At 38.2% G+C, this 6,093-nt stretch overlaps 1 pseudogene; it reads left to right on the top strand.

Moving 5' to 3' along the window:
* Window positions 1–1,171: 1,171 nt before the first annotated feature.
* Window positions 1,172–2,152, top strand: LOC121499154 (annotated as a pseudogene).
* The last annotated feature ends 3,941 nt before the right edge of the window (window positions 2,153–6,093 follow it).

Genomic DNA, 6,093 nt, shown 5'->3' with positions numbered 1-6,093 from the left:
TTAAGGGGACAATGTCTTACCTATCAAGAAGATTCATTCTCTGGGATCCCTGAGTGGCTCAGCGATATAGCGCCTGCCTTTGGCCCAGGGCATCCCATGTCAGGCTCCCTGCATGGAGCCTGCTTCTCCCTCTGCCTGTGTCTCTACTTTTCTCTCTCTCTCTCTCTCTCTCTGTCTCTCATGAATAAATAAATAAAATATTTTAAAAAAACAAATGAGATTCATTCTCTAGTGAAGCTTCATGGACTCTTCTTAGAAAGCACCATAAGCAGAAATAGGAGTGCATTGAAATCTTTATTATGTCACAAAATATAATCAATAGGTGAATGATTAGGACTTGTTTCCACTTCTGCAGGAAATTTGACATAATTTTGCAGTCTTGGAGTCTCCAGAAGACACAGAAGCATTTTAATTTGTTGAGGGCCACAATGGAGATCATGAAAATATCCAGTAGAAAGTGGTGGTGACCTGGTTTTATGGGGCTGACTCAACAATTAGTACTAGAAGTTCTCAGAGATAACAGAAATTTCAGCAACAGACATCCATGTGGCCACAGATAAGTCTTATTCTTGAACCCATGTAAAACACTGTCTTGGGGCTCTTAGAAATTATGAGCAGAGGTTTCTGTAAGGAGCTTGAGGTCCTGCATCAGCAGGCAACAGCAGGGGCCAAGGAAATACGAATTATAAAACCATTAGTAATAAGTTAATAATTATGGGTTTTAGTTCATAAAGAATATGAGATGTGAGAAGTGAATCTGCTATTCCTTCACTCAGTGGTCCTCATTCCTACATGCTTATTGTATGAACATTTCAGGGAACTGAGGGTACTGATAGTTCTTAAAAATATAGGGCATATTATTTGTATAACTTGACCCATAAATGGAAATTAAATACAATTCTTCATCTGGTGTTCAAGAAAAGAAACAGTGAGATGTTCCAATCCTAGGAGAAAAATAGCTGGGCTGAATTTATTGATATTTAAGGTCTTTTAAAGGGTAACTTTGGATATATGTGATTTGCACCTAAAATACTGTTCTTAGAATCTAAACCTTGTCAAAGTGGCAACTCCAGGGTTTCACTTTTCATACAGTGCTTAATAGGTTATAAAGAACATTATAGTCTTCCTCGGTGCTGCCTGCGGAGGTGGCAGCCATCTATTGCTGGGCATCATGGCTGCCCTCAGACCCCTGGTGAAGCCCAAGATCATTAAAAAGAGAACCAAGAAGTTCATCAGGTACCAGTCAGACCGATATGTCAAAATTAAACGCAACTGGCGGAAACTCAGAGGCATTGACCATAGGTTACGCAGAAGATTCAAGGGCCAGATTCTTGATGCCTAACATTGGTTATGGGAGCAACAAGAAAACAAAGCACATGCTGCCCAGTGGCTTCCAGAAGTTCCTAGTTCACAACATCAAGGAGCTTGAAGTGCAGCTGATGTGCAACAAATCTTACTGTGCAGAGATTGCTCACAATGTATCCTCCCAAGAACTGCAAAGCCATTGTGGAAAGAGCAACCCAGCTGGCCATCAGAGTCACCAATCCCAATGCCAGGCTGCATAACAAAGAAAATGAATAGACAACTTATGTGCATGTCATATTTGTGTTAATAAAACCATAAAACTACAAAAAAATTAAGAACAGTATAGAATACTATAATGAATATGTAACAAAAAAAATATGTAACAAAAAAAAAGTGGATAACTAATTCTACTCCCACTTCACAGAGTGAAAAATGGAGGCAAAGAGAACTATAATTAGTTTTTCTGGCCCAACTTTACCACATTGATCAATGATTGTTCATTGAGCATAGATATATGACATCCATTATGCTCTCAGAATAACATTTTTTTAAAAAAAGATATGAAGATATGCTCTGAACAGGCAAGAGAAGTCTCTTATGAAATGAGGGTAGTTTATAAGGTGACATCGTACTTTAAAAAAAAAATCATGGTTCTCTTTCTCATCAGTCTATTTTATTTTTTTTAAGATTTTATTTATTTACTCATGAGACATACAGAGAGAGGCAGAGACATAGGCAGAGGGAGAAGCAGTGGGATTCGATCTGAGGATTCAATCTGAGGATCCCAGGATCACAAACTGAGTCAAAGGCAGAAGCTCAAACACTGAGCCACCCAGGCACCCCTGCTCATCAGCCTATTTCTTTATGTGTTGTAGTGACTGGTTTAATAATTGCATAAAAATCAATAGATGCCTTGGAAACCAATACACTCAGAGTATAGAACAATTTTAGGGCATCTGATATATGAAATGGAGATTTTTAAAAGGAAAGATGTACATACAGAGTCCACCAGATTTGAAATATGGTTACAACTAGAATTTAATTAGTGAACAAACACTGAGCATCTATTATGTGCAAAGTATTGTTCTTAATGAAACTGAATCGAAAAACAATATAAGACATGATCACCACCCTTTATAATTTTTAATCTGTCTAGAAAGGCTTAAGATATAGACTCGGTATATTGAAGGTCCTCAACAGATATTTGTTTAATGAATGATTGCATGGATGACTATGAGATTACTATTGGTCCAAGGTAGCATATGATACATACCAAGAAAATAAGGGAATGTGTATGTGAGTGTATTAAAAAAAAAACCTGCAGAATGATATATCTTTAAGAAGTTATTAGAGTCCTCTATATGTAGAGTCATGAAGGTGAGGTCAGGTTGCAAAGCAATTTTGAAAAGATAAAATAATTAAGCAAAGGAAATCAGGGATTAAAGGTAGATAAGAGTATACTAAGAAGATAAGGGCATACTGTTATCTTAGAGGCAAAACTGTCCTGACTCTCATAGTATCTTGAAGGAGCAACCTGAGCATGATGATCACTCAGGAAGCTAAAAGCTGGCACAGGACAAGTATTCCTCTATCTAAGTTAAGATTCATGTTACTTGCTAATACAATGGAAAATTGAGTACTAGTTTGTAATTTCCCTGATGAAGAAAGTACAGATTGAGATAATTCACACTGAGATTTTGTACATTTGCAGAGACAGTGGTAATCAATAGGATTATGGCAAAGATACACTAAAATTTATCTCCAAAGTGAATGGGTCAAAACTTGCAAATTTTTGACTGAAATCTCATAAAGCAATATAATAGATTTTTTTTTTATTCCTCTGGAAAGTGGCCCAGAACCCAGTGTATTTGGGGACAAAACTTCAGTGCTCTTGCCAGGTGGACATTTAGAGGACCAGTCCCTTGCCTTGAACTTTACTGTTGAGGCTATTACCTATTGGCATCCAGATGACAACTCATGAAAGAGACCTCATCGTGCTCCCTAAAGAAACAACTTGTTCCCTGCCAAAATTAGGATTACCTTGCTTTAGGAAGAGGATGCATACTATTCTGGCAGCCAAATGATGAGTTGCCAAAAATATCATTCCATCATGAACGGAAAAGTAGACTCATATAACCCAGAAGAGAGAGGGTATTATAGATGGCCTTCCGGACAGTTGATGAGGGACCTGCTGAAGGCTGTGCCAAAGGCAACAGTAGTAACTAGGCATTACACTAACTTAATGACCTGGCAAATTAGAAACCACATTGATAAAGATAAGTCCTTGGGTGAGGTTTTTAAGCCCTACGTGTTAAGGCCTAAGGATAGGCATAGCAAAGATGAGTACCTGTGACACCATTTATTCCATTTCTATACCCATGGCCAACATGGATAATAGATAACTCCGTCTCAGGGTCCTTCTCAACTAACACAGCACTTTAAGTAGGCCCACTTATCAATGGGAATTGTCAGGTCATTTAAAACCTATTTCCTTGCTGATGGATTGCGCCAATGTGACAGATGCCTACTCCATCTTCAGATGAGAAGATAATAGTCCTGAAAAGCACTTGGCTGTGGAAGGAGCTCTCATCTCCCAAGAAGTTGGGGAGCATAACTGAGTCAATGTACACTCAAGGAGGATGTCTAGGAAGTCAGGGATCCCGTCTACCATTCAGCTGACCCCAGGAGGTGGACTTCCATGCATCACTGCTCATGGCCTACTGCCCAAGAGTACCTCTGAGTAGCCAGCAGGTGAGGGAACCTTTCCATAATGAAATCCTAATACAGCCAGGTTGCCTAAAAGAGTCTGGTTAGTTGCTATTTGGGCCTTGGCTTAGGACTGTTTCTGTTGTTAGAAAATACTTGGGTTTTGTGGGGATGAAATGAGATAGCACCTGTGAAAACTGTTTGGAAATTTTAAAGGCCTTGAACTCATGCAGGGGTATAGGTGAGGATGATTACTGAAGATAAGCCCTGCATTTTTCCTCAGGCTTACAATTTTTTACTTAATTGGCTCTTTTCAATAAAACCAGAAAGGAATCTTTTCCTTTGTGGGAGGCAAAAATAATGAGATATTTATCTTGACTTAGCTATTATTATGTAATTATGTATGTGTGACATCCCTAAATCCACTCCAGTGCACCCTCACACTAGTCAGAATTATCTTTTTTTTTTTTTTTTGGTCAGAATGATCTAACTTTCATCACTTCACCTAGCTTCTCAGGAACCAAAATTGATTCCCCTGCCTGTTGTAGAAAATTCAAGCTCTTAAGTCATGCATTCAAAGTCCTCTTTCAACTACCCATCCCTGCCACTCACCCACCAGTTGCCACCACCTTTCCAATCTCACCTCTTCATGCTTCACATTGTAGAAGCAGGTACCATTGGAGCTGGCAGTCATCAAAAAGATGATGCTCATCTAATCCTCGAATTTCTTGGTTGGGAAAACTTCAGTCCAGAGAGGTGAGGTGATATTTCCAAGGCCACACATAGCTCTCCCACTATGGCCAAGATAACATGTTTTCCATTCCCCACACAACTTGTTCCTTTGGTCCTAAGCACCAGGACAGGATGAGTAGAACTGGTACCCAGGGAACAGTGCGGTATGGGATAAATGATGCATGAAGCAATAATGAGAATTTAAAACTTAGTTCTCTTGCGACATACTGTGTTTGCAGCAAATGACCTTTATGTCGAATTTGCCACCCTCCTAATAGGGAATTCATTAAAGTTGGGAATTAATCTGTAAATTTTTGTTTTGCTGACTTTGGAAGGGATATTTGTGACAATTCTCTTCTACCTAAATAGAATAAATGATTCAGGGCTAGAAATGATTAATATCATTTTTAGGCATGTCAGGATTTCCCTGGGGAATGGCCCTTGGGTTATTATTGTTTGCCAAGATTTTCATCTGAATTGAAGCTAACAAGGTCATTCCAAGGGTAACTGTACTGGGGAACATTAGTACAATGACCCTGTTACAACTTGCCCAACTAGAATCTAGGAAACCACACCTTCTTTAGAAGGTTTATATGGTAGAAAATGGGAGGTAGTTAGTGATTTAAAACCTTACTGATTATCACAAATGGCAGGAAGAAGAAAAAAGTGAAGGAAAAGCCTTGATTATAAGAATATTGTTAAAGAAAATGAAAGGAAGTTTTGTAAAAGTTCAAATACATCATGCAATTCAAAATGAGACTGATCAGCTTTCTACATCTGCTTCGATTAGTAGATAAGAATACTTAAAATTTGTGTAGTAAGTCTCTGAATATAAATTACTCCTTATAAACTGTTTGAGGGTATTTTTTATAAGTTTTCTTTAGTATTTAAATAATCACCATGAACTTATAAATATCATTTTTATATATACACACACTATAGTACTTTTTCAGATTATTAAAAATTTCAACAAATGGAACCTGAATTAATGAAGTTGTTTTTTTTTTTAGAGATTTTATTTACTTATTCATGAGAGACACACAGAGAGAGGCAGAGACATAGGCAGAGAGAGAAGCAGGCTCTCCATAGGAAGCCCAATGTGGGACTTGATCCTAGGTCCCCAGGATCATGCCCCAAGCTGAAGGCAGATGCTCAACCACTGAGCCACCCAGATGTCCTAATGAAGTTTTAATATGCCTACAAGTAAGTATATTAGTCTAAATATCCATGTTAAGCTTTAGTACCTTTCAGACCTTAGCACTTAAAAACATATCCCTATTGCACTAGGACTTGCCTATAACAAAATTCAAAGGAGCAAGCTTTGTCCTCTACTCCATAAAATTGGAAATA

Source organism: Vulpes lagopus, chromosome 1 (assembly GCF_018345385.1).
Source record: "Vulpes lagopus strain Blue_001 chromosome 1, ASM1834538v1, whole genome shotgun sequence".
NCBI lineage: Eukaryota > Metazoa > Chordata > Mammalia > Carnivora > Canidae > Vulpes > Vulpes lagopus.
The sequence above is the reverse complement of the archived record's forward strand: the minus strand, read 5'-3'. Positions and strand labels throughout refer to the sequence as shown.